The sequence below is a fragment of the Chlorocebus sabaeus genome, chromosome 19 (genome assembly GCF_047675955.1).
Source record: "Chlorocebus sabaeus isolate Y175 chromosome 19, mChlSab1.0.hap1, whole genome shotgun sequence".
NCBI classification, from domain to species: domain Eukaryota; kingdom Metazoa; phylum Chordata; class Mammalia; order Primates; family Cercopithecidae; genus Chlorocebus; species Chlorocebus sabaeus.
In genome coordinates, this window is record NC_132922.1 from 24624737 (window position 1) to 24639769 (window position 15033).

General features: G+C 43.7%; 1 protein-coding gene and 1 long non-coding RNA gene across 8 annotated transcripts in view; one reads left to right on the forward strand and one right to left on the reverse strand.

Moving 5' to 3' along the window:
• Positions 1-15033, reverse strand: part of SEZ6L (seizure related 6 homolog like) — a 213546-nt gene that overhangs the window by 154195 nt on the left and 44318 nt on the right. The gene's annotated exons all lie outside the window — the stretch shown is intronic.
• LOC119627340 (uncharacterized) overlaps positions 1-15033 on the forward strand; it is a 56038-nt gene that overhangs the window by 10125 nt on the left and 30880 nt on the right. Inside the window, exon 2 of one of the 2 annotated variants that reach the window (XR_012089504.1) lies at positions 9648-10876. This is a non-coding gene — a long non-coding RNA (uncharacterized lncRNA). The remainder of the gene's footprint in view (positions 1-9647; positions 10877-15033) is intronic. The other variant, XR_012089505.1, reaches the window with a different exon arrangement.

A 15033-nucleotide genomic window follows, 5' to 3' on the forward strand; every position in this document is an offset into this window, starting at 1 on the left:
TGGAATTTGAGAAGCCACTAAGTGAACTTGGTGAAAGTTGGAGGAAAGTGTATTGCAGGCCCATGGAACAGCTTGTGCAGTGGTGAGAGGTGGGCAGGAAACCAGACCACGCTGGGAACAGTGGATCACATTCATCATTGTGGTCTTTATTCTGAAAGCAATGGGGAGCCACAGAAGAGTTTTATAACAGGAAGGTGGAGTTGGCAGATGTGTGTTTTGAAAAGATCTCTATGGCAAGCAATGTGAAGGATGGATGGAAAGCAAGACAAGCTGGAAGCCAAAGGCCCAGTGAGGGATGGTTGCAATTGGCCAGGTGAGAGCTGATGGTGGCGTAGACCAGGGCAGTGGCAGCAGGGATGGAGAAAATCGAGCTACTTTGGGAAATATTTAGGAGGCAAAATTAACAGGACTTGGAGCTGGATGGATAAGGGAAGTGAGAGAGAGCAAGGAGTAATGGATGACTTTCAAGTTTTTGTTTTGCTCAACCACACATATGGTGACATTGTTCACTAAGCCAGCAAATAGTGCAGAGAGAGGACCAGGTCTACGGCATGGGGGTAATCTTGAATTTAGAAGTGAAAGCCAAGGTAAGATTTACTGCTGGGTGGAACTAGAAGCCATTCTTTCTTTGCAAAGTCCTTCACCTTCCAGACAGCCATAGTCAGTCAGCCCAGCTTTTGTTCCTAAATGCAGCTGCTTAAGGTTTCTCGTGGAGTCCCACTTACTTACTTCCTGTCCAGATTGCAAATTGCCATTTGGGATGGCAACAATTTTCCTCAAGCACATCCCTAATCCCTCTTTCTCAGTGGGGAACACAATGCATTATCCTAACATGGCTAAAAACATCATCTTGTTTGTCTTCTTTGAGTCATCTAATTTCTCAGCCATGGATGCTGGGCTAGGGTCACTGTGTCTTCCCTTCTATGTTTTTCAGCTTGTCCTTGAAAAAAAATCCCCCCACCCTCCTTCTCAAAATCAGTCAATCCGAGTCTAATAGCTTCTGACAGACTGAGTGATCCTGCTGCTCAAAACTAGTAATGGAGGAGCAAGAGCTGGCTTGGCAGTGGTTGTGATTCTTAGTATTATGTGGATGGCATTGATCAGGGGAAGGCAAGCCAATCTCTCTGACTGAGTTGGCTTCCTGACCAGTGATGAGCTCGTCCTGTGTTTGGTGTGACAAGTTATCTGCCCGACAGAGTTCCTGTGAGTTGCACCAAGCTAATCAGAAAACTGAAATTACTTGAGCCTTGGAGAAATTGGAGTGTTCTTCCTCTCTCTTGATGCCCTGAGTTGTAGAATGGCTGTGACAAATCTTTTCAAGTCACTTTAGGATCAGACCACCACAGATTCTTCAAACATCGATTTTTTTCATTTGTTTAAAGTATCTTATTTGTTTGTTTGTTTTACGTCCCAAAGTAAAACATGTTAATTGTAGAGCTTTTTTTGTAATAATAGCTGGTGGCACATCTAAAACAGATTTTCTAATTTGAGCCCTGCTGAACTGCAGATGGCTGCAGAGTCATGTGGTTGCAGTTCTAAATCCCTGAGTTGGGGGTAGTTTGTTATGCAGCATTATCATGGCAATAGCTGACTGATGCAGATTATCAACATCTACCTAACTATTTAAGCTCTAATCTAGGAGGTATCCTTGATTGCCTACCTTCTCCTTTACCCTCCACAGCCAGGCTATTAGCACTTCCTGCCAGCTTGACTTCTAAAACATATCCTGTATCTGTATGCTCTTCTCTATCACCACTGCCACCACCCTAATCCTATGTCAAACCTCTGTAGACTCTTATCCAGACAACTGCAATAACTTCCTACCAGTTTCCCACTTCGTCTTTCTGAAGTCTAGTGGTCAGAGTGAGTTTTACACAATCCTATGAGGCCACTCCCTGATTTAATCTCAACAGAGAATTCCCATTATGCATAGAGTAAGCCCAAACTCCTTGCCGTGGGCTCAAAGGCACTAGGTAATCTGTGCCTGTCTCCTTCTCTGATAGCTCATATTTCTCTCCCTCTTTGCCCCTGCACCCAGTAATAGAGAAGAGAAACTGAGCCAGGTCCCGCCAGGCTGACTCCTAGTTCAGGTTTCCTTCTGCCCCATACCCCTCGTTGGTGTAATAAGTTTCCTTAAATCTCCCTAACTCCCCCTTGGTTATAGAACCTCTGAGACAGCCAGTATGAGTTGAATTCTTTGTTTCTTCTTCTAACTTGGTTTCTGCCTCCAAAGCTCTTTCGTGATTTACAGACTCCTAGAATTAATTGTCAGCAACAGCCAGTGTTATTAGGGATTTTTCAATTGGCTCCAGGATTGTGTATTAATTCAACTTTTTTTTCTCCTTGAGACATATTATTCAATGATGATAACCCACTGAGTCCACCACTGATCCCTTGATGCTTAATAACAAGGCCAATTTAATAGTAATTAGTTCCAATATTGAATATATTTTCATTAAAAGCAGAAATGATGGGTCAAATTTAGTAAGTGATGAATTATCAGATCCAGACTGTACCAGCTTTATTTTACAAATGCCTAGTATTCCCCAAACTCTCCAATTTACCACCTTCTCCCTATCCGGGGGCCTTAATTATAATGACAATTATGATGACAATGACCATGATGATAATAATTATTATTGTTGATATTTACTGAGGGCATTTCATGTACCAGGCACCACACTAAGTGTTTTATATGCATTATTTGATTTAAAATGCACAATAATCCTTGTCAGTGGGTTCTATTGTTATCTCCACATTTTGGAGGAGGAAACTGAGTTCCAGAGAAATGAAGGGATTTTTTTTTTTCAGGGTCCCATGGCTAAAAATCAGCAGGGCCAAGATTCAAACTCAGGCTGATCATAAATCCGCATTCTTAGCTCCTAAGCAATACCTCTTACCACTGTGGCTGAGGAGCCACAATTTGTGCTTGAAATTAAACTTGTGAAATCCAATTTACTCTATAATATAATTAAAAATAGATTGTGTTCTATGCAAGGAAATGTAGTGACTTATATTGCAAACTTTTAGTATGTGGAGGATTCATCTATGAGGCAAGAGTAACATGTGAAATATCATTAACTCTGGAATGAGACCTACCTGGACTTGAAGTCTGATTTTACTTCTTGGTAGTTGCATTACCTTTGACAGAAGACTTTGTTCACATATAACCTATTTTCTCTCTTCTTCTGCTCATATCACCTAACAGCACTGTGATATACCCATTTTGTGGGTGGAAGACAGAACAGCTAAGGAAAGAATCCTGTGACTACCACGTCTGGGGTGAGCTGCTGCAGCTCATACGGTGCAGGTGGCCACAAAGACGTTACAACAAAAGTAAAAAGTTCATGTCTTACAGTTCAGGAATTCTCAACCTAGGCGCTATGGACATTTGGGGCCAGATAATTATTTTTTGTAGGAGGGCTGTCCCATGCATCATAGTATGTTAACCAGCCTCTCTGGACTCTACACAGTAGATGCCAGTAGGAAACACCCCAGGTGTGATCCCCAGAAATGTCTCCAGACGTTGTCAGATGTCTCCTGGTGGGCAAAATTGCACCCAGTTAAGAACCACTGCGATGGATAAAATTATAACAACAAGTCAAGAGATAGAGATTTCCCACTGGGTTCTAGTATGTAATATACCCTGTTTACATAAATGAGAACATTTTTAATGTAAACCCATTTTCAAATCATTTCACATGAATGTGGGGGTTCCCCCCAGTTTTTCCCTATGATATTGGGATTTGTCTTATACAACAGAGGAGTTTGCTATTCAGCAAACACGATGCTTTCTCTCCAATCCTCAGTTTTTTTTTTTTTTCTCCAGAATGATAGGTATGGCAATACCTAGCCTTTAGGATTGCTAGAAGGCCCTGTGTCAAGCGGCTAGAACACAAGAAAGGCTCAATAATGCTGGTCACCTCTTCCCCTTGCAGAGCCAGCAATAACTCCTTCCGGAGGAAGAGGTGGGTGATGCAATGGAGTAAAGGCAGCTGGCCAGTGAGGACTTCTGTTTGTGTCTCAGCTCTGTCACTGCCTTGCTGTGTGACCTTGCATAAGCCACTTAACCTCTCTGTGCCTCATTTGCTCCATCTGTAAAGTGAGGAAGTTGGACTAGAAACCCTCAAAGGTGCTCCAAGTGCTGCACTCTAGGTTCTTGAGAGGCTGGGCATGGCAGCAGTTCCCTAGGCAAGCATCAGAATCATCTAAGGAATGGACTAAAATGCAGATTCACAGGCTATAACTCTAGAGTTTCTGATTTAGTAAGTCTGGACTGAATCCCAGAAATCGTCATTTTTCACTAGCCACCCACTGCCACCCCCGGCGATTATGTGGAGGGAGCACCGGGCCCATGCTCTGGGAAACTGTCTTCTCTCCTATTGATACCTCAACAGGGAAATAGTATTAGAAGCCCACACAAGCTTGTTGACAACATGCACACAGATTGCTTTTTCATTTGTCTCTGGTTTCCTGCAATAAGGCCATTTCTAAAAGATTGGCTTGGATAAAACCATTGGCGAACTGATTCTCACCTACCATAAATCTTTAGAAATGAAACTTTTTTGACTTGGGTCCAAGGAGAAATCAACCAATAAGCATTCTGGTTATCCAGTCCTGTGCTAGGGAGTGTGTGTGTGTGTGTGTGTGTGTGTGTGTGTGGCGCACATGCGCGCATGAGTTCAGGCACACACACACCAGGTATGAGAGGTGGTGCTTTTCTCTTAGAACCTTAAAATATTGTTGAGTAGATAAGACAGTTACAGGTTAGATAACAATAGTAATGATAGCCATTGACATGAGCGAGTGCTTGCTATTTGCTGGGCTTCACATGAAGCTCCTTGCATAGTTTGTCAGGGTGTAAGTCTTCCTAATACCTCTGTGAGGCAATGTGTCTGTTTCACACTTGGAACAATGGAGGCTCTGGGAGTTGGAATGACTTTCTCAGTCAATTTCTAGCAAAGTAACAGAGCCAAAATTCTGCCAGCTAGTTTTCCTCCTACAGGCCTGTGATGGTGACCACTACCCAATGCTAACAAGTGCTATGAGTGGTTTCAATTATGGAAGGTGAGAGTGTGCAATCAAGATGTTAATTGGAAATTAGATTGGAGGAACACTACAAGGCTTGAAAAAAGACCAGTCTCTGTGGGCTGGAACAGACCACAGGGGTAAGATTTAACTGCACCTTGAAGGATGAAGGGAGGATCAGGTGAAGAAGGGCAGCGGGTAAGCTAACCAGGCAAAAGAAGGAATCTGATTTGTATTTAATACTTTATTTGTTCAACATTCATTGACTTTTCCAAAGGAAATTTGCCTGTTTTTCCATCTCTCTATCCCTACTCCTTTCCTCTTCCTTTCCCTCTCCTTTTCTTTTCTTTTTTATCCATACACCTTTCCTTCCTTCCCTCCCACCTTCCTTCTTTTCTTCCTTCCATCCAACCAACCACTCATCATCTATCCATCCATCCATCCATCCATCCATCCATCCATCCATCCAGTATTTATTGTGTGATGTAAGCACATTCCCCCTTCCTTCCTTTCTCCTTCTCCCAATTAATCCATTCTTTTATTCATCTTGTGCTACCTGAGTGCTTACTGGGTGCTAGACCCCATGCTAAGCTCTGGGGATACCCAGTGGCCCCTGCCGTGGATGAGCTCACAATCTAATGGAGGAGGGACAGGCAGAGGATTGCAAGACCATATGACAGTGACTGTGACAGGTTCTGTAGGCTTTACACATGGTGACATCATAGGGATGAGTTCCAGCCAGGGGAAGAAGCCTGTGTAGCACCTGTCTCATCATCATCTCACCTGGCAATGAGATCTGCTTCACCCAAGGCAACTGACAGACAGGCAACTCAGTGGAGAGTCAGGAGCCCTGCAACCCAATGCTAGGTGTGCGACTAGGCCTCGGTCTCCTCATCTGCACAATGGGGACACAACAGCTGCTCTGCCTACCTCAGAGGAATGTGGGGAGAATTGAGGGGGAGAGGGTCAGTGGCAGATTTATTGTTATTACTGTTGTTGACTTACAATTCAATACAAATGTCAGCTTCACTGGCAGGGTTTTGCCAGTCTTGTTCATTGATGTAGCTCCAGGACCCAGAATAGTACCTGCCTGGTACATGGCCAGAGAGAAGTAAATATTTGTTGAATAATCAATGTATGATGATGTCCATTTTGCAGATATAGCATCTGTGGCCCAGAAAGGTGGAGCCGCTTGCCTGGGGTCTCACAGTGAGTAGGTGGTGGACCTAGGGTTCTAACGAGCTACCAGACTCCCACGTCTGTGTCTTTTTCCACTTCCTATGAGGCTTATTTCACCCATCAAAGCTCACTGGCATCCCCACCCCAGAAGCCTCTTCACCTGCCTGGTGTGCTGTTGGACAGACACTGTTCTTTTTTTTAAATTTTTATTTGATTTTAAGTTCCAGGATACATGTGCAGGTGTGCAGGTTTGTTACATAGGTAAACGTGTCCCATGGTGGTCTGTTGCTCTTGTCAACCCATAACCTAGGTGTCAAGTCCCGCATGCATTAGCTATTTATCCTGATACTCTCCCTCCCCCGCTCCCTCGACAGGCCCTGGTGTGTGTTGTTCCCCTCCCTGTGACACTGTTCTTTTTATTTTCATCGCTGTCACCAGGCATTGCATGATCCCCTTTTTTGCTGAGGCTACATCTGCCCTATTCACATAGCCAGAACTTTAATGATCCTCCTTGGACTTCTCCTCTTAGTTGTTTGAATTATTTCTTTTTCTCATGGCCTCAGAGTTTTAAAAATGCCCTTAGAAAGTGGTTAATTTACTGGCTTGTGTAAGTTTCCTGGGTTCAGGAGACGGATTCACATCAAATAGGTTCTCGAAGTCCGAGACAAAAGTCTGTATGGAAAATAGAGAAGCAAGTACTATAATTTGCTCAGTGAAACTTTCTAATTTCTTAATTCTTTCAAACTATATATAAACCAGATTTTGTGGGAAAAAAAAAAAAAAGGCAAGAGGGCTCAGACTTAGCCAATCTTGTTCATTTTTTCATTGTGGGGTTGTTTTCTTCCTACCTGCTTTCCTACTGATATTTGCCAGGAGCGAAAAAAAAAAAAACTTGTATTTCTCGAACATCTTCTATGAAGAACTGGGAATATTTACAAGATTTGTTTTATTTAAACATTACAACCACCCTGTGAGTAAGGTGATGCTATTTCTACTTTGCTAGTGGAGGGAGCTCAGGCTTAAAGAAGTGATGTGACAATTGGGGCATAACCAGCACTCGAATCCAGGACTTTCTGGCTATGGCTGGGGAATGATTTAAGGTAAAGAAATAGAAAGGAAAAGCCCATGACTCTTCAGGGGGACGGGGTGCTTACTTCACCTCTTTTTTCTTTTTTTTTTTGACGGAGTCTCATTCCGTTGCCTAGGCTGGAGTGCAGTGGCACAATCTCAGCTCACTGCAACCTCCACCTCCTGGGTTCAAGAGATTCTCCTGCCTCAGCCTCCCAAGTAACTGGGATTACAGGCATGCACCACCACACCTGGCTAATTTTTGTATTTTTAGTAGAGACAGAGTTTCACAATGTTGGCCAGGCTGATCCACCTGCCTTGGCCTCCCAAAGTGCTGGGATTACAGGCATTCACCACTATACCCGGCTAATTTTTGTATGTTTAGGAGAGACAGAGTTTCACCATGTTGGCTGGGCTGGTCTTGAACTCCTGACCTCCAGTGATCCACCTGCCTCAGCCTCCCAAAATGCTAAGATTATAGGCACGCCCAGCCTACTTCACCTCTTTAAGTCTCAGTAATATATATATATATATAACTAACAGTTCAATTGAGAATACATGGACACAGGGAGGGGAATATTACACACCAGGACCTGTCGGGACGTGGGGAGCAAGGAGAGGGAGAGCATTATGACAAGTACCTAATGCATGTGGGGCTTAAAACCTAGATGATGGGTTGATAGGTGCAGCAAACCACCATGGCACATGTATTATACCTATGTAACAAACCTGCACGTTCTGCATATGTATCCCAAAACTTAAAAGTAAAACAAACAAACAAAACAAAACAAAACAAAACAAAAAATCTAGTGGTTCAGAGGGCTTTGGTTAAGGTTGCAAAGGGATAATAATGAATGGATATTTATAAAGTGCTCAGCACTGGCCTGACACAAAGCATGCCCTCAATAAATGGGAGACATTGTTTTTCTTTCTCTCTACCTGATGGCTGTTTATATTCCCGCATCTGTTTCCCTACTCAACTGTGTGTTCAACAAAGGCAGGAAGTGTGTCTAATTTACCTCTGCTCTCCAGCACTCATGAGATTCACAGGACAGAGAAGGGTCTCCAGGAGCTGTTTGCAGAGGGAGCCCATGTCTGTATTCATTTCTTGTCAACACCAGCCTCAGAAGTGTCTTCTACGTTCAGAATTCAATTCACCTCTCATGAGAGAAATCCAGGCACTTTACTTGCCATCGCAGCAGATGGCAAGGGAATTTTAGAAAATGCCGTATGGCAGGACCTAAGGGGAAATCCCTTGAGGCAGAGGAGTCCTACAGAAGACCATGTTGTATTTGCGAGGCCCACTTGGGGCCATATAAGTTGATCTTGGAAGAACCGTGGGGCCTTGTCATCCATTTTACAGATTGGAAGAGTGAGGCCCAGAGTGGGGGACTTGCTCATGGCCACACAAATTGAAATTGGATGGGCAGGGACTTAACATTACCTAAATAAACAATCACATTAATGTGGAACCACAAATAGATGGATACCCCAGAGGAAGAGAGAGAGAGCTGTCTTCAGAAGTGACACTTACACTGAGGTCTGAAAGAGAAGTAGGAGGTAATCAGGTCAAAAGTCAGGAAGGGGTTTACAGAAATGTTTAGGAAGAGGGAACAGCAGGTACAAAAGCCCTGTGGTGGGAGGAGCCACAAGAAGATCAGTGTGGCCGAAAGGAAAAAGGAAGGATGTCACTGATACAGAAGAAGATAGCCAGGACCTGATTGTACATGTCTCGTCAGTTCCAGAGAAGAGCCTGGGTTTGGTTTTAAGGGTTGGAGGCTTATTGTCAGTGCTGGGTTTTGAAATGACACTATGGTGGTGGGAAGGGAAGAATGGGGCATTCTGGGGTCCCAGCTCTGCTACCTACCAACAGTGTAATTCTGAAGGAGTACAAGTTACCACACATGCACTTAAAGCTATTGTGTGGAATAACTGAGATGATAATTAATGAGTTACTGTTATCATCATTAGTCAAAGAGCACACCACTAAAGAGTCAGGAGTCCTGGGTTCAAATCCCAGTTATTCCCATTTAACCCTTAGGGGTGCAGGAGAGCCCAGTGGTTAAGAGCTCTGGCATTGTGACAACAGATATCAAGGGGTCCAGGCTAAACCCTACCACTTTCCTCCTGGTTATATGGCCATGAGCAAGTGACTTTTCCTCTCAAAGCCTAAGATTTTCCATTTGCAAACTGGGGACAATAACGAGAATGACCTAGCGGATGGCTGTATAGATTTAATACAAATTAATGGCATGATTTCTGATAAATTGTGGCCATTTTGATGATGATAATGGCCAAATTGGTTTTATTCACATAAGGATGCTGCTTTTACCTGCTGGACTTTTCTTCTTCTTCTTTTTTTGTTTTTTTAGATGGAGTCTCACTCTGTCACCAAGGCTGGAGAGAAATGGTGCAATCTCGGCTCACTGCAACCTCCGCCTCCCAGGTTCAAGTGATTCTCCTGCTTCAGCCTCCTGATTAACTGAGATTACAGGTGCACACCACCACACCAGCTAATTATTGTACTTTTAGTGGAGACGGGGTTTTACCAGGTTGGCCAGGCTGGTCTCGAACTCCTGACCTCGTGATCCGCCCGCCTCAGCCTCCCAAAGTGCTGGGATTACAGGTGTGAGCCACCGTACTTGGTCCCTGCTGGATCATTACTTAGGACAATAAACTAAACACCCACCACTTGGGGACAGGTCAGCTGTCCCCTTAGGGATTGAGTGATTTCTCAGGAAAAGATCTGAGACAGGAAAGACTGACTTAGTAGAAAGAACCAGATCATTTCCAGCTCCTCCACCAACTGACCACCTGGGACTGTGCAAGGTCCCAGCTCTCCCTGGTTTTCTGTGTCTTCCTCTGGGCTTTGCTTCTGACGAGGGCTGTTCCTTTAAGCTTGCTGGATGGTCAGAATGCTCTAGTCTGGGGGCAAGGAGAGAGGAAGATGGGAATCACTCAAATTCAATTTCTGTGGCTTCACCAAGTGCTCCTGTCATGCGATAAGGAGCGTCCAGGACCTCTGCTCTGCTTCTGTCAGTGAGAAGTTGGGATGGTTCAGTGCCTTGCAAAGCGAGCTCATCACATCAGGCTGTTCACACTGCTCTGTAGATAAGGCTCAGCTCATCAGTTAAGATGCCCTAAACGTTTCCTCCGATCCCTGCTCACCCCAGGCAAATGGCCCTTCTCCCCAGAGGTGAACACATCTGAAAGGATCCCTGACAAGTCACTGGGATTGAGCCCTGGATCCAAACCCACCTCAGACTGGGGGCGCAACCTTCAGTCTATGAAATGAAGGCCTGAGGAATTCTTTTCAATCATTCATTTACTTCTTTATGGGGTTTCCTTTTTGCTCCCTTTTTTCTCTTTACCTCTCACAGCTTGACTCTCCAATGTTCTTATGGATTGAGAAGGATTGAGCCTTTTCTTTTTTTCTTTCATCCCTTCCTGAGTCTCCGTTAGGGATCAGTTTTCTTTCGGAAACAAAAGGAATTGCCTCTCCCATTTTGGTTTGCCGTTTCAAGATGGCGGGAGTCATCTATCCAGCAAGTTTTCCAAGCAAGGAAAAAGAAGACCAGGACCTCACCAAGCACATGCATAAGTATATCTGAGTGGGAGGTGGGGTGAAGGTTGACAAATAACTATTGGGTAAAATGTTTAATATTTGGGTGATGGGTGTACTAGAGTCTAACCTCCACCACTGTGCATGTAAAACCTGTGTAACAAACAAGCACATGTACCTAGTGAATCTAAAATTTTTTTAAAAAGAAGTACATCTTAGGCCAAACATAAACTCTACAATGATCTCATTTAACATCATGAGTAAAACCATACATTTAAGTAAATTACAAAGTTACTGATACATGTAATTTGGTCTTTGCTTCTAACCAAGCACCATCCATGTGATGAAAGTTCAGAGCTGAGAAACATTTTTCTTGAATGATTCTGTTCTCCTGCCTTAAAAAGTATGTACCACTTCCTATTTCTTTAGTTCAATAAACACTTATTTAGTGCCTACCCAATGAATACGGACTAAATCACATTGAGCATTTTTTTTTGTCCTATGCCAGGCACTCTAAATGTATTCCTTTAGAGTAGTCATTTATATGCTTCTATTCATCAGTGTTATAAGTTTGATCAATGCCATGCCCACTACCCATCCAGAAACAACCCCACAAACTCTGTCTATTCCCCAAATCATAATTCTGTGTTTTCTACTTTTTTCCCCCTTCTTTCAGTCTCTTTCTGACTACAGGCAACCCACTCTTTTCTTCCTCCCCTCCAAATCTGGGCCAACTGGCTCCAAAATCCTTTTGTTGAAGCTTCTGAAAAAAACAAGGTGTTGCTGTCTGTCTGTTCACACCTTTTCTCTGGGCAAGCTGCTTCCTTCCTGAAATTCCGCAGGAGATCCGACCAGCATTTCTTATATATAATACTCCACATGATATTCCTGCTTTGTATAGTTCTGGCTTCTTCAGGACTTTAAAGTTTTTTCCTCCCTCTTTTTCCCCATCAGGGAATCTATAACCTTTAATCCATGTTCCTGCAAATGTTCTTTCTGAGAAAACGGGTCTAGGATGCAAGTAGCTAAGAATAGCTGACGTTTATTGGTTCTTTTCCGTGTGCCGGGCCCTGCATGAAATACTTCACATGAATCTACTTCTTTAATCCTCAGGACAGCTCTGTGAGGCAGGCACTATCACTGCTTCCTTTTCTCAGATGAAGAAACCAGGCTCAGAGAGGTGAAGTGAGTTGCTCAAGGACACACAGCTAGGTTTAAAACAACATTTATTCCAAAGCCTTTTTTTCTTAACCACTAGACTGTATAGCTTTTCCTTCCCAAGATGCTCAAGAAGCTCACTGATCTCCAAAGTCATTAGTTTCTCCTGCGGTTGACAGACCTCTTTGAATTCTTGAAACACTACTATGAATGCCACTGGTTATTAAGCAATGTGTGGACAGAGGCCATCATTGGGAAGTCCCTGTACTGCTTCTGTGCCTTGCACTATGTTGGGCTTGTCCTGTGGGCCCAACCCATGCTTGTCCAAGGTCTTTCTTTCTTTTTCTTTTTTTAAGAGACAGGGTCTCATTGTATCGCCCAAACTGGAGAGCAGTGGCATGACCACTGCAGCCTAGACTTCCTAAGTTCAAGCAGTTCTAACGCATCAGCTTCCCAAGTGGGTAAGACTACAGGTGCACGGCACTACACTCAGCTAAGGTTTGTATTTTCTGTAAAGACAGGGTCTTGCCTAGGCTTGTCTCAAATTCCCGGTCTCAAGCCATCCTCCTGCCTCAGCCTCTCAAAATCTACATTCTAATTTAAGAATTTTGCCTAGTCCAGCTGTGTGCTTGGTGTTAGGAAGGGAAGGGAAGGTTTAATTTCTCTCGTCAATTAAGAAAATAAATAAACAAAAGTAACCAGGGATTGTTAACTTAGTATGCAGGGATAGGCTTGGGGGATATCATCTGTGAATGAACTGTATTTTGGGGTAACAATGTCCATGACTATGAGTTGATTACAATCCTCTAAACAGATAAAGATTGCATGTGTTATGACAGCTTCCACAGTAAAGGCAAAGTTCAAGCTAAAGTGAACACATCAGGGTTTCCGCTCTGCAGGTCGGAAAGCGAATGTCCAGCGTGGTAAAGGTTCATGTCCAGGACCACCCAGTCGGTGTCTGGAGCCAGAAGCTGAATTCACTTCCTTGCTTCCTAGTATTAGGTCTCCAACGCTCTCATTTGGAATTGTAATAGTCCATTGTTAAGTCAAAGACTCCTTTTCCATGATGAAGCAGCTATTTTGCTTTAAAAGAAAACCTGGGGGTCAGGGAGAAGGTTATATGGCTAAGTTAAACCTCGTCTCAGCCAGTCACACAATTCATACTGACCATTATTAGTGGGAGGAATGGAGGGAGCCTAAGCCCACCCATCCTCCAGGATTTATGACTCAGCCCTCCTGGATGCTCACATATCTAGCATTGGGCTTTTGTTCTGATAACAGGGCTTCTGTCTTCATCTGGACCTTCAGCCTATGCCTTGTTAATTCTACTTTATTTTTGCCAATCCCTGTCCCAAGCATGGGAGTTCTGACCCCAAGGCTGAGGTCCATCCTCTCACTCTAATCCCACTCTGATGCGTGACCACCATTTTCAATCTTAGTCTCCAGGGACCACATTTGGCCTTTCGTCTCATCTCCAGCTTCTCACTCTTTCTTCCCACAGTGCCATCCTTCTTTCTCAAGGGGCAGGGTCTACTTTCAAGGCCTTTATCTTGGCCCGGCATGGTGGCTTACACCTGTAATCCCAGCACCTTGGGAGGCTGAGGTGGGAGAATCTTTGGAGCCCAGGAGTTTGAGACCAGCCTGGGCAACATGGTGAAACCCCATGTCTACAGAAAATACAAACATGGGCGGGCATGATGGCACATGCCTGTGGTCCCAGCTTCTCAGGAGGCTGAGGTGGGAGAGTCACCGAAGCCTGGGAAGTTGAGGCAGCAGTGAGCCATGATGGTGCCACTGCACTCTATCCTGGGTGAAAGAGTGAGATCTTGCCTCAGGAAAAAAAAAAAAAAAAAGCCCTTTGTCTTGAAGCATTGCTTAGAGCAATGGGTTTTCCAACTTGTTTTAGCTATAGAATCTTTTATTCCAAGGAGAACATATCATGAATCTCAACATAGAAAGAAGATAAAAATGGAGTTTCCTGGCTGAAACTCCATGGGACTGTAAAACCTTTACATTCTATTTATGATAAAGACCAGGCCCCGTGCCATGATCTGAAAGGCTATGTGTGGTCTGAAATTTCCCCATTTCCCTGTCTCATCTCCGCCCACTGACCTGCTTCTAATTCCTTAAACTCTGGGTGTTCCCTCTCATCCCAGGCCTCTGAAATCTGCCACCCTCTTTGGAATAGTCTGTCCTTGCTCCCCTTCACCTAGTTAGCTTCCACTGGTCCTTCACATTTTATTATTTCACTGGGAAATCTTTCCCAGCCATCAGGTCTAGACTGAAATCCCTGTTATGAAAATGCATTTCCCCATGTCCCTCTCCTCATTTATATTTGATTTATTTTGGGTCCGCATGAATTTTGTCTACCTTTGCTTACCATTCTGCTTGTCACAAACAGTCTCTTTCTTTTTTTAATTTTAATATTTATTTAATTTAATTTTTTTTTTTTTTTTTTTTTTTTAAGAGACGAGGTCTCTTTATGTTGCCCAGGCTGGTCTCAAACTCCTGGCCTCAAGTGATTCTCTCACCTCAGCCTGCTGAGAAGCTGGGATTACAGGTGTGAGCCACCACACTTGGCTACAAAATAGGCTGTTAATAAATATCTGATGATGTTTGAATGGGATGGGAGGCTCTAAAGCCATCTGGCCTGACTTTCACTTTCTTGATTTCTATTGGCTACCGATGGAAAAAAACACTGGACTGAATTATTTGTAAGGTATCTTTTGAGCCTAATGCTCTATAGAACTATTGTTGCAGCTCCAGTTGCATATAAAATGGAGTAGCAGTGTGGGCAGGTGGGCAGAGCTGGGTCTCTCTTCCTTTAGACTTTATATTCTGGGCCTAGGACCTGAAGGTGAGTAGTTAGTTTGCTTCCTCCCCATAGGCTTGCTTCTGGATGACACTGATCTTCAGTGAAATGGCAGAGTTTGGCCAACACCATTAGCAGCCCAATGTCATTCCAACAAACTGCATCCACTAAATGGCAGGACTGAAAGTGTACTATAGCAAAACCTTTTGAAAGAAAAAAGGGAAAT